Genomic DNA, 26,164 nt, shown 5'->3' with positions numbered 1-26,164 from the left:
ATGGTTTGAGGTAACCAGAAAATTATTCCTCATGAATAAAATGTTGGAATGAGACAGGCATATGTTTATTGATCCTAGGATTCACAATGAGATGCTATGTTTTCTCCCTGTTTTAGTGTTTCTTTACAGTTGCCCCTCCATAGCTACCAATTCTGTATCTGTGGATTCCACTATAAGTGGTTTGGAAATATTCCTACCCACCAAAAAATTGAAACGGCAAACTTTGATTTTTGCCATTTTATATATGAGACACCACTTTATTATTTCATTGTATATAAATGAATTTTGGTACCCACAGAGGATCCAGATACTAAGAGATACCAGGCACTGTCTGATCTAAATTGGATCAGCCCTGGTTAATACTTAGATGGGAGACCACCAGTGAATAACAGGTTCTATTGAAAATATTTCAGGGAAAGGCACTGGCAAAACCGCTTCTGAGTATTCCTTGCCATAAGTCAAAAGGCAGCTTGCCATAAGTCAACATAACAGATAGCTTGAAGGCACACATACGTTATTTTAGACAATTGTTTCTTTTTCCTATGTATATAGTAGGCCTGTCGGTTTTAGTTCGTTAATTCGTTATTTCGTAATTTAATCGTTATTTTTACCATATCCGACGTGATTTCAAAACATATTTTCAAACCCGGAAGGGTTTAAAAATATCAAAACAGCAGCCCCATTTTTTTTACGAGCTTCAGCTCGTCTCGTTAATGGGATGGAGGCTGCTGTGCTGCTGGTGCCTGGGAGCCAATCCGGTGCTCCCAAGCACCCCAGCAGTAAATGGGGCGGGCGGGGCGAAGGGGCGGCGCGAGCAACACAGCTGGGAGGAGGGCGCAGGAGCGCGCGCGCCATCCAATCGGCTCCGGCTGCTGCGCCCTCCTCCTCCCAGCTGTGTTGCAGGAAGTGTCAGGAGGAGGAGGAGGAGGGCGCAGCAGCCGGAGCCGATCGGATGGCGCGCGCGCTCCTGCGCCCTCCTCCTCCAAAGGCAGGCGGGCAGGCGGGCAGGTGGGGCCCCCACCCAAACACCTGCAGCGCCCTTCCTCACCTCCACCTTCTCTTCCTTCTCCTTCTCCTTCTTCCTGAAACGTGGACAGGGTCTGGCTGCGGGGTCTCCGAGCTCGGCAGCAAGGGCGCGCTGACGTCACTGCGCTGGCCTGGCCCGCGGAAGAGGAGGGGGAGGGGGAGGAGGGGGAGGGCGCAGCAGCCAGAGCCGATTGGATGGCGCGCGCGCTCCTGCGCCCTCCTCCTCCTCCTCCTCCTCCCTGTGCCAGGAGGAGGAGGAGGGCGCAGGAGCGCGCGCGCCATCCGATCGGCTCCGGCTGCTGCGCCCTCCCCCTCCCCCTCCTCCCCCTCCCCCTCCTCTTCCGCGGGCCAGGCCAGCGCAGTGACGTCAGCGCGCCCTTGCTGCCGAGCTCGGAGACCCCGCAGCCAGACCCTGTCCACGTTTCAGGAAGAAGGAGAAGGAGAAGGAAGAGAAGGTGGAGGTGGAGGTGGAGGTGAGGAAGGGCGCTGCAGGTGTTTGGGTGGGGGCCCCACCTGCCCGCCTGCCTGCCTGCCTTTGGGGGGCCTTCCTTCCCTCGCCGCCCTGGCCCCCCTTTGCCCCCTTTGCCTCACAGGCAGGCTTCGCGGCGCCGGCTGCCTTCAATATTCATTATTATGATTACCATGTGAGCTTATATATTAGAGTATACGTGTTATGGCTTTAGTCACGCCAATCATATATCAACGGGTTGCTGTGCGTTTTCCGGGCTGCCAGGAAACGCCCCCAGCAGCATTCTCTCCTGACGTTTCGCCCACAACTATGGCAGGCAGGCCTCCTCAGAGCTTGAGGGGTCCCCGGGAAACTAGGCCAGGGGGGCTTGTTTGTGTATATATATATCTATCTAGGCCTGTTTGATCAAGAAAAAATTTGTTTCTAAAATGTTTTGTAAATATTTACGAAATTTCGTAAATAACAAAACATTTTTTTGGAAAGTTTTGTAAATATTTTAAATATCGAAACAAAAAAACACCCCAATTACAAATCGATTTTAGAAACAAATTTTTTCTTGATCAAACAGGCCTAGTATATAGATATTTACAAGTATGTTTGCCATCTGTTGCCATTTTTGTTTCTTTGTTTCCATCTGCCTCCATCCACAAATTCTATAATCAAATCATTTGAAGACTGAAAGACTGTTCTCTTTTTCCTCCAGCAATGCCTTAGAATTTCCATTTGCTTTTTATTGTTTTACCTATTGATCCGATTGAGAATAATTTTGCACAATTTGTAAGCAATGAAGCAGTATGTGGGATAACGAAGACCTACTGAAGACTGATACTAGTTGTAGTTTGGACCATTTGTGGATGCTACTTGTTTAATCAATTAATATTTAAAAGTGGCAGAGGAAAATGATTTTATTGGTTGCTGTGGAAAGTTTAAATGTCCTTTGTGACAATTTCACAACCTCTTTTCCTTTCTTCCTCCTCCCTCACCTCAGTTTAATTATGCTGTTTTATGAATTATTCACTGGGCCTATTACCTTGTTTCTATTTTAGAATGTGGGTGCTTCTAGCCCATGCTTGACTTGTGAATGGTATCTGTCGTTTGAGCTTGCTATGTCACATCTTTGCTCCGAAACATTTTTTCTGTTCCAAGGTATTTTGTAAATAAGAGATAGCTCTTAAAATAGAGAGAGTAAAAATGTGATGTTACTAGGTGTAACTATAGCTATGATTATAATGAGGCACCAATATCCCTGGAAGAGGAGGAGGCAGCAACAGCAAGAGAATAAATTATTAGGAACATTAATAGCAGTGCCAAGTTTCCAAAGTTGAATATCTTAGTTAACCTCTTTCTTTGCTTGTTAAAGATAATTGTGCTTTAGAATGATTCATGTCACTGATCTCAAAATTCAAATTAAGAACCTCGTGGTCAGTGCAAATCTGCATGTGTGCTCCGAAGTAAAAATTTTGTAAAAACTTATTACCAAATCGACCAAAATGCACTAATGCTGTTAATATCCAGGCTGGAAAGAACTTATGATTTTATGAAAATAAATGCAGGAGAAACGAAAACTCATAGATTCATCCATCCATGACCAAACTCTGAATGCTTTTGAATCTCTTTGTATTTTATCATGTTACTGCTAAATTAGAGTTGTCGTCACTTTTTCCTGAGAGGCTCCTCATCTCTTTTTTAGAGTAGTGGTTCTCAACCTGTGGGTCCCCAGGTGATTTGGTCTACAACTCCCAGAAATCCCAGCCAGTTTATCAGCTGTTAGGAGTTTTGGGAATTGAAGGCCAAAACATCTAGGGACCCACAGGTAGAGAACCAGTGTTATAGGGCATGGGCCTCCCCACAATTTGGATTCACTCCCTCTGTTAAACTTGTTTAGTGCAAGTGAAAGAAATTTTCATTTCTTCAACGTTTTTAAATTCATTCATATTCTGAGCAGAAGGAACTTGACATTTAAAAAACTGAAGGTGGGAGAACATAAGACAGATACATTTTCACATTCCAGATCAGAAGAAAAATCCCATTGAGTTTAGTCCTACTTATATCTTAGTAGCTTATTTTCTCTAGCCCTGGTACAGTTATGGCTAGGTTTTCTATGTTATCTCCTCAAAAAAGTTTTTCTTCATATCTGGCAATCTGTTTATTTAGTGTTTTATTTATTAGTGCTGCACTTTCCCACTCTTGCCACCTTCTGAAAACCAGAAGTCTCTGTTTGTGCCTTTAACCAAATAAACAATGTCCAGTCACTGATTTTGAACAATGAAATAGAAGGCATGCTTATCAAATGTGAAGATGACACCAAATTGGGTCAGATAGCTATTACAGATCAGAATCCGAGATGACCTTAGCAGGTTAGAGATCTGGGCTAAAACTAACAAAATGAAATTCAACAGGGAGAAACATATGGTACTATAATTGGGCAATAAAAACAAGAGTGTGAGGCACTCTGCTTCTCCTTTAAAAGTTCTTGCTTGTGCCTTTAATGATGTAGAGCACATGTATCATTTTACATTGGACTACAAGTCCTATATTCCTCATCATTAGACATGACTATAGTTGACAGGAGTTATGTTACAGTGATACAGTAACATCTGGAAGGCTACAGTTTGTTCTGTTTATTCAAGATAATGAGGTTTTAATTTAGATGCAAGGTTTATGTATATGATGTTAAAGCCATAAGTGCTGTTGGGTAGCATGGTGGATAATCAAAAGTGATAGGAGTTGTCATTCAATAACACCTGGGGACCCAAACTGGGTACAAAGGAAAGAGCACCAATAACTCTGTAAATAAATTAAATCTTGTGCTCTGTATCCACAGTTTCTCCATCCATGGATTTAATGGCTCTTTGAAGGCAACCATAAGGCTGATGTGGTCTTTGATAAAAATGAGTTTGACATTCCTGATCTAGACTAACAGATTTGGGGTTAAAATATGGTTTTCTAACATCTGTGTGCAATGGTTAGGTAGGATTATTCATTTAAAGCAATAACATGCTTCAAATGCACAAGAAAAACACAGAACTCTCATATTGGGGTATATCTACACTGACCACTTAGCACAAACAGGCAGTGAATAAGCTCCATGGCAGCTAAACAACACGTGAAGCTGATTGGGTTAACACAGGCCAAAGCTACTTAACACAGTCTTTAACAGTGTTTAACTAAAGTTGTGAGCTGCTCCGAATTCACTTCCAGAATCCGAAGAAAACTTCAACTTTGGGCCCATTAAGCAATTGGGCCAGTTCTGAGATGGAACCAGCCACAACTCTTTACATGGCTATTTTGTGTTCCCCAGGTTAAGCAGCCCAGTGACATGGTCTGGTACTCATTCCCCATCCCCAGTCCATGACCAGGGGAATCCCTGGACATGCTGGCCAGGAGGCACAATATGACTTGTGCTGTTTGCTCATTGCTTGGAGCAATGCTGGTGAGAGCAACAAGGTGATTGTTGAAGGGATGAGGAAAAGGTGGGGTTGATTTCTCCCCTCCCATTTTACTATGGGGCCCTGGGTGATATAATTTCAAATGGTGAGTACCCAGAACAACCCATGATACAGCCACTAGCTGCCACAACAAGGAAAATAGGAGGGGATGGTAAGTGTGACCATCTGGCAACACCCAACCAATTTCAGCACTACTGGATGGCCAGGACTGCCTCTTTCCTCCACAGTGGCTGGGAGAGGTCATGGTCTTAACCAGACTTCTTCAACCTGTGGTCCTCTGGGTGTTTGAGCCTCCAACTCTCATAAGCCCTAGCCAGCTTGTTCAGTGATCAGGAATTTTGGGAGCCAAAGTCCAAAACATCTAGAGGACCACAGGTTGAAGAGGCTTTGTCTAAATCATCTCAAGAGCAATCTGGTACTTGCCATTCCAGATCTGCTCTGGGATAAGTGGTCAATGTCAATCTGCCCTAGGAGGGAGGAGGGATTCAGAATGACCTTTCTTTTGTGTTTTCCTGTCCTTCATAAAATAAGGAGATACACAAACAGGGGAAAACATTCATTTTGAACTGAACCCACAAAAATATGAAAGATGGTGCATGTATTATTCCAATGTTATATGACAAAATATTGCCACACAACTTAAAGTGCTTTATTACTTCCTTGTGGCATCTTTGTTATCGCCTGAGACTCTTTAAAATACTTGGTACTTGGTCTGCCAATGTTTTTACATCCCACAGATACTTAATGAACATTAAAATTATTTTTGGAATACTGTGGTTTGCAAAATACTTGTGTAAAAACCAAACTGATGGAAAATCCAGGTATAATTGATATTCTCAACACATTCTTTATACTATTTGACTTCAGAGTGGCAAGAAAAGTATATTGTGTCTGTTACCTTACTATAACTGTTAAAGTTTGTTATTCCTGTGCTTATTTGAATCTAAGGGCCCTTCCACACAGCCATATAAGCCAGAATATTAAGTAGAATAACCCATATTCAGTGCCGAAAACAACAAATAACAAATCAAGCAATAGGTAAAACAGACTCAATAAAATTATAAAAATAGCAAACTTAAGTAAACATGACATAATATATCATGATGATCAGATAAGGAGGGAAGCCATGAGAACAGGCTGTCAACTGGGCTCAGAATTTGGTAAATCACAACTAACCAGGTGTTATGGCAACCCTGTAGCCAAGGAGGAAAATATACAGAATATTTTTCAGTGTCGAAGCAAATAGCAAAATTCACACATTAGCTCCAGAAGTCATGATTATTCTTGCTAGAGCTAGCATCCCATCTGGCCTTAACATACATCATATCTAAGGAGTTTCCAGGTTATATACAGTTTTGGGGGCTCACTGTTAGCCATTTGGGAGTTTTCTTTTTTTCCAGATCTCATGCTACTCTTTTCAGGTTTCATATGACAGTTATAAATCTTAATGGTGGCACTTCACTCCTGGCCTTGGTTCAAGTGTCCCACAGTGGTCCCAAGTGTTGGTACCCCATGTCTTCCTCACCTTGTGCACTGAAATAGTACAAGCTACCTGCCTTCACATTTGAGCTATCCTAATTTTTTTGTCCGTCTCATTCCCCAGCTTTTCTGTTGCCTACTGCTCCTTATCTTGCACCCTGAATTAATGTCAGATTGGTATAATTCAGACAGGTACGAGTAAGTAAAATGAGAAATAGGCTCTTATTGCATTGTTCATTTTTGGAGATGTCCTTTCCAAAGGTCAAAATCTGACTAGGCTATTATGTTCCTCTATTTAGCTTCCCTGCAGTAAACAGGCTTCCACCATCTATTGCACCTCTGGGATTGCATTTAGCAAACTGACTCAGCAGTAGCCTTGGATTTGCTGGAATAGACTTTTAGCAAATGCAAAATTGCAAAACGGGAGTAAGAGAAGCTTGATTAAAGTTCAAATGCCAACTGGAAATTTGAATCATTTCCTGAGCCCCTTTTTTGCAGCTTTAGGTGATTTGAACTTTAGTGGTATTTATTTGAAAACATAAGGGCATGAAGTTTATAAAAAGTTTTCAGATTAGGAGCTATGCATCATGAGAGGCATGGTTTTCAATTATGAATTACCCATAATTGGTTGATGAAATAAACACTATAGGAAGCTTTCATATGATGGTGGAAGGATAAGTTGTGCATTTTATTTTTACTGTGCATTTTATGATGATTTTGAATATTGCTCCATTTGTTCCAATTTGCTTCTGTACATTTTAGGGGCTTTCTCTCCTGTTTTGTTTAGTATTTAAATTCTCAAGTTATATTGCTTAGAAGTATATGAATATTTTTTTTAATCTGCTCTATGAATAAATGATTCCAATAATACTTATTTCCATAATTTAATGTGCGGGTTGGAATTTTGGAGCAGATTTTAGAAGTTGCTTGGGAATGGGAAAGTGAGGGTAATACCGTATATTCCGGCATATAAGACGACTGGGCATATAAGACGACCCCCGAATTTTCCAGTTAAAATATAGGGTTTGGGATATATTCGCCATATAAGACTACCCCTCTTCCAATGCACACCAAATAAAATTTTTAAAAGCATCAGATTTGATTTCAATATGGCACCCTGGACACCTGCAGCTTGCTACGCCCTTCACTTACACCTTCCCAGTCAGGCGCACCTTCACCTCACCATCGGGACCGCATTAAGTCCACAAATCCTGATGAATGGATTTTCTTCTACCGTACTTGTACAGCGTCGCCCTTAATGCTTTCATACAGTCGCTGCATACGGCAGGGATGCAGCCATTGCCATTTTTGAGCTCCCCCCACCATATGCGGCAACCATAGAGTCTCCAATCCAATTTGAAGTTTCAGCATATAAGTCTACCGCCGTATATAAGACTACTCCCACATATAAGACGACCCTTGCCTTCTGAGAAGATTTTCTTGGGTTAAAATTAGTCTTATACACCAGAATATACGGTACTTGCCATATTTCTGAGCAGAAGTTGGAGATGGGGATCAATTCATGAATTAAAAGCAAGAACATTTTTTCTCTTTGGAAAGTTGCCCAAATCACTTAGACTTTATATAATTTTATAGGTTATGTTTACCTATTCTAATAATTTATTTGTTTATTTCAAAGTAGCAAAAGCACCTGGTTTTGAGTGGATCAGAAACTCTTTACTCCCACTACATTGCTCCTTCCACCCAGCTGCTTGCATTTTCTCTCCACTCAGCCAGTCATTCCAGTCTTCCTTTCTCATCATCCACACATTCATGCCATTGCTCATCTTCACTGGAGCTAAATGCTCCTTTTCTCTGGCTTCTCATCTAGATGTTTTTATTTCACTTCCCTCGCTCACCAGGTGCCCATTCTGTGTCTCCCCAATGATCTTTCCTTTCATCTCTTCTGCTTGTCTTCTCTTTTCTGTCGCTTTCTCCCTGGTCTTTGTCTCCTCGTAACATGTTGCCCACTTAGACCTTTCCACTGTTCTCTCTATTTATGTCATTTCAAGAGGCAGCAAGCTTGCTCTTTCTTACTCTCTCAGTCTCTCTCATACTAAACATTTTGAATTATCCTAGAGCTACAAAGAGAGTAGCAGCTTTCACAACCAGAGTATTTCTCTACTCTACCTCTGACCCACAGAAACCACCCATATGTTCTGGGAAAATAAATGCACAACATTTGACTTTAGCTTCCTGATGGATGGGGAACTCTGCAACCAGTGAGTGAAGATGACACAGCACTTCACAAACTTAAATTCTTTAAAATTAATCCTTTAATAATACAAGGTGACCTTGTAGTGTACACAACCAATTTATTTTATTTTATTTAAAACATTTATGCCCTGTCCTTCTCAACCTCTGTGGAGGGACTCAGAACAGCTTCCAACAGACAACAATTTGATGCCAATAATAATAATAATAATAATAATAATTTAAAAAAAACTTTATTTGTACCCCACTACCATCTCCCCAAGGGACTTGGTGTGGCTTACATGAGGCCAAGCCCACAGCACATCAATAAACAAAAGCAATAACAAATAATCAATGCAAAACAGTTAAAATAAAACTCAAAAACAAAAAAATACTCAATAAGCAATAAACAATAAGAATAACATACAGCATTTAAAAACCTATGGCCGGGCATAATATAAAACACATAATAAATACATCCACAAAATTAAAATAGATGTAAATATATGTACATTAAGAACCTGCTCGCTAGATTAAAATCACCTGAATTAAAATAATCCAAAGCAGTCCAATTTCCACTTACTATCCATGCCAAGTTTTCCCAGTCTTCAAGATATGGTAAATGCACACTCATAGCCGCTCTTCTTAGTGGAAAACAAATTAATACAAATATGACATTTCTATTGTAAAATTACATATATATATTTTAAAAAATACAGGGATTGATGTACATTGTGTATATAATGGGAATGACACAGGGGTTTACCAACTATTACTTTGAAATACCCCTCTAAAACAGTTCTGTGTTTAATCAGGCTTACAAAATCAATTATTTTTCATGCAAGTCCTCATAAAAAGCTGCAGATGAAAAGAAACCTTTCAAATAGAAGCTGCTCCCCTTTCTTCATTTCTCTCTTCTAAATTCAGCACATCAACTAAAAACAAAGTTTGCTTGTTAACCTCAGAAATATTTTTTACTTTGCCAATTTAATTGGTGAATTAATCAACAATATTGCCCATAATAAATTGAATAACAGTGCAATCCTATTATTTATACATAAATAATGGCTACTAGGTTCAATGGACTTTGTAGGAGGATGTGCGGAGAACTACAGCCTAAAATTGCCATAGCAGAAAGGAGGAGAAATCTGGACTCAAATCAGCAAAACAATATGTGTGTGGCATGGCTTTTTACCATTGCCCCTTTCTTTTCCTTCCATGGTTTTCCTCCTTTTCCTCCATCTGTTCATATGGGATAGAAACAATGTCAGATTCAAGGCTGGTGTAGCTTTATTACCAGTTTGGAGTAGGTATATCAAGTGAATTTAAGTTTTTACCTTTCTGCCCCAATTATTGCCCCAAGAACAGAGTGCTGGAGTTGGAGGGGAAAGGGGCTTTGGAGATTTATGTGTTTCATTTCAACTCTAATGAAAGAGCATACCTCTGTTGCATTTCCCACCCTCAACTTATACTTGAGTCAATCCATTTCCCCAGTTTTTTGTGGTAAAATTAGGTGTCTCTGCTTTTATTTGGGTCGGCTTATGCTCGAATATATGCGGTAGTTCTTTTTCACTTGCACACCTGTCCATTGCAGACATTAAAGGTAACAAAGATAGAACCAATGTCATCTCTACACCTATGGAAAATATGATTTCCAGGTATTAGAATGGTAACATGATCATGTTTGTGTTATCCTTCGCGAGATCATAGGAAGCTTAAAGCTGAACCAAAAGGTAAATCCAGAGTTTTAAACCTTGGTGTAATTATAGCTGGTCTGTTATATTCCTACTAATAATCGTATGACTTAATTATATATTGTATAACCCAATATGCTATCCTTTCCTATTTACTTTGAGCCATAAAAGCTGGTAGGAAAGCTAGTACTGGGGCAGAAATAGCAGACTAAAATGGCACCCTACATTAGAAGTATTATTTGTTTAAGTTGTTAAAGGTTACATAGATATTAATTGTACAAGCAATGTGAAGATACTAATTTGCTGTAGAAGGAAGCCTCCAACGGAAGCTGAAGATTGAGAGCTCAAGGGCTTTTCGCTCTGTGGCTCAAGGCCTGCAGAATTCCATGTGGAACAGGCTCCACTGGTTTGTGGGGGAAACAGTGACAATAGCAGTAAACAAAAGTCACAGAAGTAGCAAAAATAGCTTCCTGGAAGAATTTTTTGTTACTTCATACTTCAGTATTGCCTGAAATACCATATTGAGAAAGCCAGAAGGCATGGAGAACAAAGTTGCTTTACCTAGCTGTTTTGTTTTCTTAGTTGATGGTATTACTGACACTACTGGCAATTGCCAGGAATTACAAAGACAAATTAATAGAGAACAGATAGAGATAAAGGTTGTTTAAGGTGCTGCCATTTCAGTGGATGACAGGAAGAAGGTAGTATGATTGCCCTTTCTTCTGGTTTTTCTTACTGTCTTGATCAGATTAATATCAGCTTGAAGATGTTTCTGGTTAATTCTATATCAGTTAATAACAAATCAATGAACATATAAGACATGATAGTAATGAACAGTCATGTTTGATATATGGTAAACTCCTGGTTGGATAAATCAGACAGAGGAAGCCTCTTCTAGCTTTGACAATAAGCTTCAAAGTCTTATCAGAAGACAAGACTTAAGAATGTTAGTGTTACCATGAGTCCAAGTCCATATCTAAGAGCTATATTCATTAGTTATTGTTTTTGTCGTTATGATTATTTTTGTTTTAAATTTGCGTATTTACCAAAAAGAACAATAAAAATCTATAAACATGTATATATACATAAACAAATACAATATTTCCAATCATTTGTATAGTGATTGTAACTATGCCATTCCCTCCTCCCACCCATCCAGTTGTAGTCACTTCCCATCCTTTGAGTTAAGAGACAGTCATACAAAAATATGTTCTTCCTTCCTACTATAATATTTTTCCATTCTTCCTTCTAGCATAACAGTTATTTACAAATTATATACAAAAATTCTGACAGATTAAATTGTGAAGCTGTCTATAAAAACGTTTCCCTCTTTCTTTTTACAAAATTTCTAATTACTATTTTTTTTTACTGTCTACTATTGATGTTAAGTATGCAAGACAATGGCTCTGTTACTGTATTGACTCTGTTACTGCTTCATCACACTGGAGAGAATGAATCTACTTTAAATCTGGTTTCTGCGTCCTGCAGAATTCTGGGGTTTGTAGTTTAGTGTGATGAGGTTCTTAGTATATAGTCCCTAACACCCTCAATGTATCAGATGTGCTGGTTAATTTCTGACAAGACTGTGAAGATTCCTAGGATATTACTACTAGGAGACTACTATCAGTCATGGGGTGTATGAGATCAAGATTTCATGTATGCTATGGCAGATGTTTACTTGAGTCAACTGTTATCTGACTCCACTTATCAGGCTGGACACATTCTGGAGATGGTTGCCCATTTTGGCTTATAAATTTAATGGTAGGATGACTGACGGTGAATATTGTCAACTATTTTTAGATGAAGATTTTATTCTATTCCATCTGAGAACATCAATAGTTTGCCATTCAAGTCAGAGTTTGTTCTTGATAGACATTTCCTATTTGGTTTATGAAAAAGCAACCACCAGGAGCTCCAATTCTAATAATGTACAAGTTTTCTTGTTTCTTTGCTCTTGCCAAAAGGAGAGCCAAATGAGAGCAAATCGTCTAATTTGGAGACTATATGACTCATTTGTGATCACATACTCTCCTCTTCTTTTGTGGGATTATAAGGAGTTAACTGGAAATTCTGCTTCCATTTTAGATTAAATGTGGCTAATATTAACAATGGTCAATATTGAAGTTTTTCATCTCACTATTATTAAGAGTAATAGCAGTTTTTATGGGGTGAGATGACTCACTCAAGTACACTTAATTCCAAAGAGAATCAGAAGTTTCCAGTCTTCTCCATCTTGCTGGGAGAAATAGACATTCTTTAGGGTCACTGTAGGATGCTCTTGTGACAGCACACCATGAACAAGGCCAGTAATATCCAGTTTCCCTCCTTCACATCTATTCTAAAGGTTTTGAGAAGGCACAACTGAGCTCTGTGAGGATATTTGTGCAATTGTTGGATTTCCCCATGTACTAAAAGTAGTTCATTTTACATAGGAGAAACAGTTTTTGAGTATAACCAAGCAATTAGCTTAAGTGCAAAAGAAAAATGATAAATGCTATGGTGGTAGCCAGAAACAGTTAGACATTATTTCATAATCTAGATTCTGCAGTGAGGGTACTACCTATGATTGTAAGTATATTGGGCCCAAGATATTTTTGTGATGTTATTACAGAACCAATATCTTGGCTGCATGGATGGATGGGCTGAATATGGAGGTGGTAGAGTTGGGTGGATGCTTTGAAAAGAGGTACCAGGTATTCCTGAAAGCCAAAAGGTGTCATCCTGCATTTTTGGTACATTGCTGACGTAGCTTTTTGTCCTATTATGTCTTCTGATTTTAAGGCAAGATGGCGCGAAGATAGTTCTGAAAACTGTGCTGCATCAGATGAAGTAGCTGGGGAGGGAGTAAGGATGGGGAGAGAGGGAAAATGAGGGAGGGAGCTCAGGTGAATCCAATGTGAAAGCACCAGCTAGAATGTTAAAAGGTTTTGCTGAAAGGTCTTGATTTCAGACTGAATGTTTAATATCAAAAGCAGCACAAAAATCTGTTAAAAATCAGCAGAGATTTTATATTATGTTAGCAAACACAAGAAGGTCTAAAATGTTTCACACAGATTAAGATGCAACCAGGCAATTAGAATAAACAATCTCAAGATCTTGCAACAATAAAATAACATTTGAGTGGCACTGAAATTTCTGAGATTGGTACCAAAGTAGACTTCCGTGCAGGGAAATATTTTATAACGGGCCACTCACTAAGAATGTCTACTGAATGAATAACCACTCATTACATCTTGGAATCCAACGACACTCTTGAGTAGAGCCCCTGATGAGGATCTCAAGGGCACAGGAAACAAAATTCATACACATATACACATGGATATATGCACAACACACATATCACTCAGCTCGAACAGTTATATGGACTAGTATGACAGACATTTTGTTTTTACAATGTGAGATACAAATCTAGAGTCTTATTGTGTAGCCAAAACCAACAATGATGCCCATGGGTTAGCAAGGAAAAAGTATCTTTTCTAGCAGTCCTACTTGAATATCTCTTTTTGAATTTGGGAGGTGCAGTCAGCAAAACAATGGAATATATTTTCCTGCTGAGCAGAGTTTGGCAGCCATTCCTGCAGGAAACAAAATGGATTCCCATGCATGCAGATTCCTTTGAATAATACTTCTTGTAATCTGTAATTCATGAATCATTCTCACTTTGTAATAACTGGTGTGTCTTTCTCAAAACAAAGTAGGGGACTTTTAGAAAAGAATCTCCATTCCTAATCATTTCTGAACAATTTGTTTTTTGGCTTCAGGTAATCTTTGGATGGTGATTTATGAACACAATGTGCCGAGCAGTTGGGCATGTTAAAGTACTTCTTATTAAATTTGATTAAAACCACTTTGTATACATTTAATAAGAAAGCCCTGAAGTTATCCAGTTGGGGAATCTTTTTTTTTACAGTTATATTTCCTCAGAGGTAACCTGTTGGAAATTACATGATAGTGGTAGGTAGAGCTGAAGTGAGGTGTGGGCAGCATTCCAGTAGAACGCTCCCTAATTTTCTGCCCAGTGGGCTTGCAGATTGCAAAAAATAATATGAGAGTACTTTAAAGTGCTAAGACTCTTACTTATATGCACATGCATCTGTAAATAAGGTTTGTGGATTATAGTATAATTTCTTAAGTCAAAACAATAGGGTTATATTGGTATTTTGTGGATTTCTAGATTTTTCAGTTGGGAGGTTTTGACTAGTCTGTATTTTGTGCTAGAGAAAAGGATTGAACATTGAGGTATCTAAAATTCACCCTTAAGCAACAGACAAGAGTCAGCCTTAAGTGCAATATATTTTAATTCAGATCTATCTAGTTAATCAAAGATCATCACAACAGATTGAAATAGCATAATGTTTGGCCTGGGCCTGTCTTCAACATTATAGTTTAATCTTATCTTGAGAGGGGCTCTAGGTTAGTGGCTGTGTACTTGTTTTTCATGAACGAGATGCCCAGCCCAACATCTGCTATCAAGGTAGAGAACACCTTTATCAGTGGATCTGGAAAGCACCACCAGACAGTAAAGACAATATGTGTCTCAATGAACCATTGATCTGGCAGCATATGGTAGTCCTATACCCTCCCCATTAGTTCTACAGGTGTGACTACTCTCTCTAAAAGTACAAGATCAACAAGAGATTGGGGGGAGAAGATAAAAAATGCATTGATCTTCTACTATTTTGCTGCTGTGTCTTCTTACCCCTATGTGGTTTGGTTTTTGGTACCATGACATATTTGAGAAGTAATCATATGGAGATAGAGGAATTTGTAAGAACACAGTGGGAAAACTTAGTTCTTCCAGGCACCTTTCCATTTTGGAATGAGGTACCCTTCTCTACTTATAGCTAATAGTCATAATAATTGGCACTAAGAAGGGAATTTCTCTAGAACGTGATACAGATTACATCAGCATTGTGCTTGTGATTACATCCTAAGCAAAATGGCTGATTCAGATCTAGCTTAAGATAGCTTGATCTATGGGTAAATAATGTTGGATGCAAAAAGGTATCACCGCTTGTGTAATGTGATTGGTGAGAAGGAATTCTAGGAATCATGCCTGTCTTTTGTTTCAGTTATGTCTTTCTTTGATCTGTATAAAGCAATTTTGTTTCCTTCCTACTTGCAGAGCTCACTTTCCTATTCCAAAAAGTTAAGTTAATCCTTTGTGTCACTTTGTCTGGAAAGGGAGCATCTATGAGGCTCCTGGCTCAGGATGACTTTCATCCACCAGCTTTTGGGGCTCTTTTACTGGAATGTAGATAGCTTCTTTTGTCTTTCTCCTTTTCTATCCCAAGATGGATTTGTTGAAATAATAAATGTAACATTTTACAAGAGAATCCTGAGTACACTTAAGGTTATATTACATTCTGCTTGATAGAGATGTCAAATGTCAGTCCCTTTCCAGGTAGATGCGAATGATTTCTTCACTTTCATTAACAGCCTCACTTGTATTTTTTTAAAAGCTATAATACTGCAGTTATTGAACTTCATGGCATTAAAATAAGAACAGCCATGTGTTACTCCAGTTCTTTCTCAGTTCCGTTATATTTGCCTTTTAATAGTAGTTGGTGCTACCTGATGTGCAGTCAGATTATGGCCACCTGAGGAAAAGCAGATAGGGTTGATAGGTAAAAGAAAGCAAAGACATTAAGCAAAACAGAAGGAATTAATCATACAGTGCTTCTCAAATGGCACTTCACACTTCTAAAAAATCCAGATTTTTTAAAATTTGCAATTGCAATGCAAGGATAATTGCAAGAAAGCTACTAATGCACAACTCCTGCCTTCTTCTGTAGCTCTGTAATTGGGGAGAGGGTACTTCAGTTACCCCATTGCAGAAGGCAAGAATACATGAAGATATTATACATAGTAAAGAATCTGGCTATTTTCTAAAGCCTTGACTCTCATTGGTCTTGTTTGCATTTTGTTGCTTTATTTGGAAGTGTTGAGTTGATTTCAGTAGAAACAAGACTTTGCAAACAGCAAAACAAAACTATAACCCTAGAAAATATGTGCATGTAACAGGTGTAACAATGATTAACAAGTATTTCACTTAAAAATAGACTCATGAGTTAAATCGTGTTTTGGTTGAAAGGGCCCTGTTGAGCCCACACTTACTATCTGGTGACCTTTTAAGGTTTCAGTAAGCCATTCTGATTCACTACGGATTACTAAGTGAGAAGAAAGGGTATTATACATCTGGCATTTTTAGTTGGCCATTATGAAATATTTTGTTGAGACTATTTTTGACTCAACTATGAACCATGAATGTGTTGAAAGTGAAAGTTACTTAGCTCTAGGAAAAGGTAAATGACCTAGGACTCATTATCCTGCTATGAGCAGGAAAGAACATGAGTTGACTTACAGGTAGAAGCCTGTATTGAGCATCCCTGGCATGTTTGGTACTTTACAGCAGGGAGAACAGCATCAAAGGGGTTGAATAACCTCTGTTTCCTTGGGCTAAACAAATTAGGTGGGATGCACTTTATGACCTGTAAGATAAGAAGCAAAAACTACACCATCTCTTTAATATTGTGTGTTTCCTCAATGGGATATGGCAAACAGAGTTTTTTTAAAATCACCAAAGAGTTAAAGATTTACATAGCTATATAATTGTGTGTTAAATTTGTGAAAGAGCAATTAATCTGTGTTGTGTGTTCCTGTGTATGCACTCCTGCAAAGCTTGCTGGTCTAACTGATCCAAGAAGCTAGTCAGAACCTAGCAGATGTGATGAGGTCTGTGATGAATTCTCTACCTGTTAGGCAAAGAAAAGCCTAGAAAAGTAGGCCCAGGAAGTTTGGCAGCCATTTTGGAAAGGGTGCCGGTGGCATCCATTTTAAATTTCATTTCCTGAAGGGGGCATGCTCAGGAACAGCTTGGAGGGAAATGAGGGGAGTTAGTGATTGGCTGGGAGAGAGTGGGTGGAGCTTAACTTGGAAAAGAAAAAAATTGACTTTAAGGGTGTGTTTTAAAACTCTGTCAGCTCAGATTGAGTCTGGGTGTCAAAGAAGAAAGAGTTAGGAATTTGGAGTGGAGAAGAGAATAGTGATAGAGGCCTGAAGTTGGTCAGTTAGCTAGTAGAGATAGCTAGTGAGAAGATTTTACAGCTATTAGGGAAGATAGCTGGTGGAGGAGTGAAGAGATAGATCCAGGCTAGGACTATCTGTGGTGGAGTTTAGAATTGCTTGGTAGAGAGGAATCCTGTCAGTAATTTCTGGAGGGAGAGAAGTGTGTTAATTGTAACTAAGTTTGAACTGCTTAAAGAAACCACATGCTTTTATGTTATTACTTCAGAACAGCTAAGCTTAATGCCTGTTTTGTTCAAGTTCTCTTAAATAAGCATCATGGTTTTATTGTTCACATCATCTGTCTCACGTGTGCCTCTGTGGGTGAAGTTTTAAAAGCAATTTCCTGCAGCAATCAAAAGTCTAATGGTGGCAGCGCATATTTTAAAAGAGTAATCTTTTCAGTGCTACCTCAGAACACAAGCCTGAGTGCTAATCCAGCACACTCTTGCCTAAGATACTTCAAGTAAGCCAAGAGTTTAACTTTCCTTTAAAGTTTGGTGCGTGCCAGAGCTCTTTCAAAAGGTTTTCCGGCCAGAAGTTTGTTCCAGCTTATTACAGCTTCTGCTTTTGATTTTTAATTAGAGAAGCCACATCCTACCACAAGTCGTGTACAGCTGCTGTTTTTATTTATGTGTTGTTTTTTTGATAATGTTGTTTATCTTATTGTCTATGTGTTTTTAATTGCTTGTATTGTTGTTACTATTGCTTGTATTGTTGTGTTTGGGCTCAGCCTCATGTAAGCCACACTGAGTCCCTTGGGGAGATGGTAGCGGGGTACAAATAAAGTGTTGTTGTTGTTATTTATATTGGCCAAATAGCCTCTATCATTATAGATGGTTGTCAGTTGGTGGGATTTTATTCTCCAAATAAGTCTCAACCATTTATAAGTTGTGGCAAGCACTGGGATTTTGTTCCCAAATAAGCCACAATCCTTTATAAGGTCCACAGGAAGTTTCTAAAAACTTAGAGAATAAAGCCATTTATCTTGAGGACCCTGTATGTTCAGATATAAATCAACTTCAAGAATAAGTTGGAGACAGGTTTGGTGAACAAAATTATGGATATTGATAAGATCCATGGAAAAGATAATAGGGTCATTCCACTAAAAAGAGAAAGCACCATTACCACCTTGGGGTCAATTGCCCCTGGCTGCTGCCACCATTTCCCAGACCAGGCATTCAATAAGGACAGAAGCAGTGCCATGACAGAAAGAGTTGAAGGTCTCAATGCTTGTTTAAGGTTTTCCAAGGAAAGCCCTTTCCTTTCATCATGCAGAGAAGGAGGCAGTTCATTTTCTGATAAGAGTAATGCTACTGTACTTACATTGACCCATGGTAAGTTTTTTGAGTAGACTTATTGATTAAAATTACTAGACTTATGCATGAGCATATAGGGTAGTTATTTTATATGTCTTCTCTCCACCTGGCCTATCCATTTTGCTTTAACAGAGGCATACTATGACAACAATATGTAGTGAGGGTAGGGTCATTCTCCCAACTATTTTAATATTTCAATTTTCTTGGGAGCAATTTATTGAAACACGATAAATATATATATTCAAATAAGATGTTGCCACAATAAGGATATCATGTGGAAGGGGAGTATCTTAGCCTCCCACATTTTGGCCACTAGCCCCAGGGATGGAATAGCATTTGCATAGGAAGTAGCCACATGATATGTCCTCCTGTTATGGCCTTCCCATGACTTGCATTACTGGGACAATCCAGGAAGCAACCACAGGAAGGCTGTAACTCTTCTAGATAACTTACAAACAAGGCCGGTGAAGCATAGAGTGGGGCAGATGTAAAAAGAAAACCTATTTTTAAAAAAACAAATGAGAGAAGTCAGGTTGGCTTTAAAACTGAATTCTGCATGCTAAGTTGAGAATTGAAGGACCTTCGACAGGTTTGACCAGGTGTTGCCTCTGTCATCACTAAAAAATAATATTAAACAATGCTTCTGTTTATTATTCTGTTTCCATGTCACTGAGCAATGCTTTCTTCTAGAGAATGGCAAGAGGCAAATGTAGATACGGAGCTACTTTGACTTCATTTTCCCTGGTGGCTTCCAGCCACAAACAAGTGAACAGAGCACACAGTCCTTGTGTTTCATAACCTCTTCAGCCGGTCCTATTTCAATTAGAGGAAAAAAGAAGTACTACAGATTAGCTGTTGAAAAACATCTTACGTGGCAGCATGATGATTTGCATGTGCTGTAGGCGTCTGGGAAGGCACCATTGCCTCGTTCTTGTCGACATTTTTATATGTCCTTAAAAGGGCGCAGGGAGGAGTGAAGGAACAGGGAGTTTGCTCCATTTATTGTAAAGTAAGAAATAAAGCTATTTGCTAACAACTGTAGCTGACAACTGAAAATTGAACAAGATATTATTTTGTTCTTTTAAAATACCATGGGTCTGAAAATTTTCCAGTAATGATAAGAAGCTTGATAAAAGCATTGTGTCACAAGAGTGTGTTTCCTGACCAGAAGTTTAAAATGTAAATAAATTTGTTTCGAATTGTTTTAGTCTTGTAGATAGCTTGATTGCATTTTAACTAACTTTTTAAAGCGTATGTCTTTGCAGATACTTTCAATTGAATTTGTTTTAATTTTTCCAAGCCTCATTGAAGCTCAGGTTTGAGGAAAGAGCAGAATATACTCTACCTTTCTTAATATACTTTTTATGTTCTATTTCTTTGTGCATTTATATGATACCTTTCAGGGCTGCCCTTTAAAGGAATTATTAGCTTAAGATGTTCCTAAGAAGAATTTCCGTTGCTTGGAAGAAAGCAATTCTTCTCCAACTTTTATTTTTAAAACTTGCTACTTACAGCATTCCACCTATTATCACGCTGCATAAAGCTGAACAAATCTAGATCTCTGTCTTCTGTTTTTTAAATGCACTGTATTAAAAAGATCTCATTTTATTTTGTCTCTAATGGTACAAATTAAGACTGTTTTGGTGTTATTCTTTCACTGGGCTCCTCCCTTTTGTATTTTTAAGTTTGGAATTCTATAATTTTACAATAAATGTTATCTCGGGTTTATCTTATATTTCCCAGATAATTAAAATATCAAGTATGCCTCATTCTACATATTATTTTTGCTGTAAAAACGTATTTTTTCCTTCAGCAATAACAAAGGAAGCAGATAGAATATCCCATATAAACTCAAGTATAAGCAGAGCTTTTCATCCTTTTTTAGGCTGAAAAGGCCCCCCTCAGCTTACACTGGAGTCAAGGTTATTTATTGTTTACTCTGTTATTATTACTATTTTATTACATTTATTATTTTACTCTATTTATTATTGATATTATTACACTTATTATTTTGCTCTATTGTTATTACATTTATTATTTTATGCTATTATTACTGTTATGATTACATTTCCATTATTTTACTCTATTATTATTATTCTTATTATTTATTGCCTCAATTAATGTAATTTTACTGGTATCTATTTTTATTTGAAATTTACCAGTAGTTGCAGCATTTCCCACCCTGGGCTTATACTCGAGTCAAAACATTTTCCCAGATATATATATTCAGGTCAGTTTATACTTGGTCATATACAGTACTTTCAGTATATACACATTTTCATTCTCAGGTATCTTTATCTGAGTGCCTTGAAAAAAACTGGGTTCCCATAAGTGTTTATGTGATTAATAAAAGTGAAGCATTAAAGGATTTCTAGATAGCTGCAATTCAAGTTCTGGAATTAATAATTTGAGTGCTGAACAGAATTAATAAAAAAAAACTACATGATCTTTGGATATTAAAAAAATATAATGTCACGTCTTTTCCACATTTGATAAAATTATTGTTTTGATAGATAATTTCAAGACTAGAGATTTCCTAATTTACCTAAGAATAAATACATAATTGTTTGGCTGTTCAACAAGGGTACCCATATATCTATAGCTCAGTTTACTTTTGTGTCATCCTCAAAAGTACATCTGGCCAAAGTTGACCTGTTTTGTTTGATTTTAATCTTTTTCTTTTCTCCACGCTGGAGTTCTTTTTCCTGAAACTGAAACAAGACCAGACTATACATGCTCAGTATCATCAATTATTCTTGCTTCTTTTCATGCATTATTTCTGATAGCACTATGTAGCAAAAATAATAATGAGCATTATTCTTCCTTACTCCATAGGATGGTTCCTATAGATCATGGATAAATACTGAAGAAAAGCATTTTTGCTGAAGTGTGTAAAGGAGAAAACATGTTGCATTCCATGTCAATTTTGCGCTTCTGCTTTCACGTGGACCACAGATATTTCCCTTGATATACAAGAATGTGTTCTTTCATTACCAGTAAGTATCACACTGGAGTTCACATTTATTTTATTTTCACGCACACACATACAAACAATGCACACAGGCAGAAGAATTCACTAAGAGTGAAGTCAGAGCGTGCAGTTTGTAGATAGCAGCCTAGATATTTTAGTCAAGAATATTTAAATGACAGAGTAGAAAAAGAAATTCACCATTGAGCTGTGAAAAAAGGCATCTACTTGCTTTGCTCAGAAGAAAATACCAGAGCAATTGGTCACAAAGTACTTGAATTTTCTTTAACGTTACTTTCATTACAACATAATGGCACACAAAAATTGAGAGACACAGCCCAGTAGTTAATTTAAAAGAAGCCATTAGTGTTTCTTAATTTCAAAAGAAGTTAAGGTCGATAAAAGCCCTTTTTAAAAAACTGAATTACAGCTTGCTCAGGTAAGTCTTTTCATAATTATTCAGTGATTGAGTGAGATGAGCTCCTTAATTTATCTGGTGCATTCTGTTTAAAGAAGTCTTTGTGAACATGCTCTTGAAGTGACAATCTAATGCTGTCTTTTTCAACAAAAGGCACAGAAAAAGGGCTACTGCCTGACCTGTGTCCAGAATGCACAAAGGATAGAACAGTTGAAGTCTAAGTAGTTAAGATAGGTAAGATTTTAAAGGAACATTCCGCTTCTGCTTCTAACAGGCTTGATAGAATTACTCTAGCTACCCATTGAATCTTTCTACAGGTTAAGAATCACTTGTCCAAATTCTGAAACCCAAAATTATCAACATGGATTGCTGAGATAGTGCCAGCTTTGCTTTCTGGTGGTTCAATGTACACAAAAATTGTTTCATGCACAAAAGTATTTTAAATGTCATGTAAAACAGGGGTCCTCAAACTTTTTAAACAGAGGGCCAGGTCACAGTCCCTCAGACTGTTGGAGTGCTGGATTATAATTTGAAAAAAAAACATGAATGAATTCCTATGCACACTGCACATATCATATTTGTAGTGCAAAAAACACTTTAAAACAATACAATAATTAAATGAATAATAATTTTAACAAATATAAACTTATTAGTATTTCAATAGGAAGTGTGGGCCTGCTTTTGGCTGATGAAATAGAGTTGTTGTTGTTGTTGCTATGTGCTTTCAAGTCATTTCAGACTTAGGTTGACCCTGAGCAAGGGGCGGGTAAATGACCTTGGAGGGCCGTATCTGGCCCCCGGGCCTTAGTTTGAGGACCCCTGGTATAAAAGTACCTTCAGTCTATGTGTATAAGGTGCATATCTTATTATGCATAGAACTAAATATAAATATTCAAAAACCTGGGGGGGAAACCGAAATCCAAAATACTTTTGATCCTAAGGGATACTCAACAAGTATAGGACAAAGCAAATGTATCACTTAATGGCTCCTCGTGTTGTCTTTTTTCTCTAGTACTTAGTATCCTTCTTTGGATGTAAAGAAGACAAAAATATATGTTTTTCTGCAGACTATGGAAAGCTATGTAAGTCCTTCAACTGGGGTTTACTCCATGCCAAAGCTAAACAAACCCTTTAACTAGTTGGAACCTGCTGTATCAACCAACATTTTTCTAACTAAAGGTTCTTATGGAATTGTTTGAACTTACAGTTCTTTCATGTTATACACAGAATGTCTTATGAAATTGTTTGAACTTACAGTTCTTTCATGTTACACTTTCTAACTATCAGTGGGCAAGTGGCTAAGAGTATTACATGAGAATGCAGCAAACTATGCTTAATCTCTACCTGGGGATAGTCATCTCAAGCATTTCACATAACCAATGTTCAGGATATTAGATTTATCATAATATCTTAGGGATATCTGATTGAACTGGATCCATTAGTATGATATTAGTACATTTGACCAAGATGCAACCTCAAGCCAAGTGTGCCCAAAACATAAAGCAGGTATCATCTCTGTAACATTGATTGGTTTCTTTCTGTTTATGGTGTACAGTACTTGCAAGACATTTTGTTTCACAGAATACTTACCGCAGAAAGATTAATGTACTGGTGAGTGTTGGAGGGCAAATGCTGCCTCATCCTATACCACATCCTACCTCACATGTTGAAGCATGCTGCTTTGGACTAGCTCTATGTCTGAGTTGGAACAAGGAACAAAAGAAGATTATGTGCATGTGCATTCAAGTTGCCTGTTGATTTATGGCATACCATAATTTACTAAGCTAAAATAAGAAGTGTAGTTAAATCGTGATCACTCAATTAACTCAATTTATATATTGGACATTTCCCCTTGTTCTGCCACCAGGAAAAGATGAAAGGGTTGGTTGAATTTAGAAATCAATATAGAAATTGAAAAAGTAAAGAGATTTGGTGGGGCGGGGGTGGGGGGAATCATGGGATTTTGAAAGACATGCATGATGGATGATCTGGATGACAGAACTTGTTTTCAGAGAAAAGGGGGGCACAGTAATACAGGACAAATCAAGAGAACATTTTCATAGTTAGTATGAATAAGAGTTTTAAATTGTGGGAATGGAGAGGAAGGATTATATATTCACAAAGCAGGAAGAAATGTCATACTGAATTTGGGGAGATATTAAAATACGAAAAAAAGCTTTGAGCTCAGTGAACAGAGTGAATGTCAGGGACATCGTCAAAGGATACAAAAAGGATAGGAAGAGATCACTTGGAAGAAAGATCTGAAGCCCAGTCTTTAGACATAGAAGTAAAACATCCATTTAAAAAACCCAGAAGATAGTGCTTCAAGATGTAGGTGAAATGTTCTAGCTTAAAGCGTTAATAGAGTGCCATAAGTATAAAGGTAGTGCTGAACATGATAAGATTTGATGACACCCCTTAGAAACAGTAGAAGAAAACAATATCAAGCCGGTTGAGAAGACATCCCTAGAAACAATAAATGGAAAGGAAAGGAAGCAGATTCAGTTTAGAGGGAAAATACAAGCAATTAACAAGGAAACGTAATTGGTGACAGTTGGGGAAACTTGGACATGAAAAAAACGTAGAGAGCAAAATGCTGTCAGCTTATCAAATGCAGAATTGCAGAATTACAGAATCTCCCTGCCTCCCCTTTTTTTTCCCAGAAAAGGATGTGCTGCACTTTGCCCACTCCTATTATAGTCTAAGCATATAATTAAAGAATGAGAAATACAGGAATGACTCCCAACACAGTTCACTTTCTATGTGGAATGGATGAATTGGGTAGAACAACATGGAGATAGAATCATAGAATCAAAGAGTTGAAAGAGACCTCATGGGCCATCCAGTCCAACCCCTGCCAAGAAGCAGGAATGTTGCATTCAAATCACCCCTGACAGATGGCCATCCAGCCTCTGTTTAAAAGCTTCCAAAGAAGGAGCCTCCACCACACTCTGGGGCAGAGTTCCCCTGCTGAACGGCTCTCACAGTCAGGAAGCTCTTCCTCATATTCAGATGGAATCTCCTTACTTGTAGTTTGAAGCCATTGTTCCTCATCCTAGTCTCCATGGAAGCAGAAAACAAGCTTGCTCCCCCGTCCCTGTGACTTCATCTCATATATGGTTTAGGACATTACTCAACTCAATAAGGGCCACATATACAAAATAAAATATCCATTATGCCAAAAGGGTTTGAATCCTTGGGCATGTCACACTCTCTCAGCCTGAAAGGAAACTACTGGTAAACCTCCTGTGAATGCATCTTGCCAAGAAACTATGATAGGATCCCCATAAGTGATAATCAGCTTGAAACACATTTTGCTGTTTGATCAAGGATTGAATAGGAGAGTAGATGATGATAGGATACTTACGGGAACAACAGTGAAAGGGGGATACTCTGAGGATTTGCCCATCCTTCCAATTAAGCATTTCATGAGAAAACAATGAGGTTCTCATGTATTCTAAGGAAACAATAATGAGAGATAAGTAACAAAGAGATGAGCAGCATTGGTTCTCCCACTGATCTCTTTAAATATACCCTTCCTTGGCACAGCTTCCTCCTTTCATTTGTTCTCCCCCTGGTTCAAAGAATAAAAGACAGTCCTACATACTTAGCAGCTGTTTCTCTATTCCTCTTGATTTCGTACAATATGGACATAATGGGCAGGCAGTAGAGAAACGAAGGTATGTTTCATCATTATCAAGACTTTTGCTTCTTTGGCACCAGTTATTAACTCGACCACTATGTAATCATTTCGTATAGCATCACAAAAAGCTGCTTTTTGTTAGCAGTAAAGCAAAAAAGTCAAGATTGTTGCACTTTCTCTCCAATTAGTTGTCTTTATACAGGAACATCAAGAAGAAACATGCATAAATAAGCAATAGCAAAAGCTGAACAGAGCAGTTATCAAAATAGTAATCTATATGAATATTAACGTGACCAAGAAAAATGGGATAGAATTAATTTAGTCTCTAAATAGAACTAGCACAAGTAGGCCAACATTTTAAAAAGCAATAAGGAAGACTTTACTTTCTCAGTACTGGAACAGCACAGACTTCTATCCAATAGGAATTATGCCAAACGAATC

General features: G+C 38.2%; 1 long non-coding RNA gene across 4 annotated transcripts in view; it reads left to right on the top strand.

Annotated features, from left to right (window-relative positions):
• The window catches only part of LOC132773592 (uncharacterized), a 62,083-nt gene extending 38,812 nt beyond the window's left edge, over positions 1-23,271 (top strand). For all 4 annotated transcript variants that reach the window (XR_009631324.2, XR_009631322.2, XR_009631325.2 and 1 more), the window contains 2 exons: positions 21,530-21,690; positions 23,093-23,271. This is a non-coding gene — a long non-coding RNA (uncharacterized lncRNA). The remainder of the gene's footprint in view (positions 1-21,529; positions 21,691-23,092) is intronic.
• The last annotated feature ends 2,893 nt before the right edge of the window (positions 23,272-26,164 follow it).

Source organism: Anolis sagrei, chromosome 4, assembly GCF_037176765.1.
Source record: "Anolis sagrei isolate rAnoSag1 chromosome 4, rAnoSag1.mat, whole genome shotgun sequence".
Taxonomy (NCBI): domain Eukaryota; kingdom Metazoa; phylum Chordata; class Lepidosauria; order Squamata; family Dactyloidae; genus Anolis; species Anolis sagrei.
This window is presented reverse-complemented; position numbering and strand designations above follow the sequence as displayed.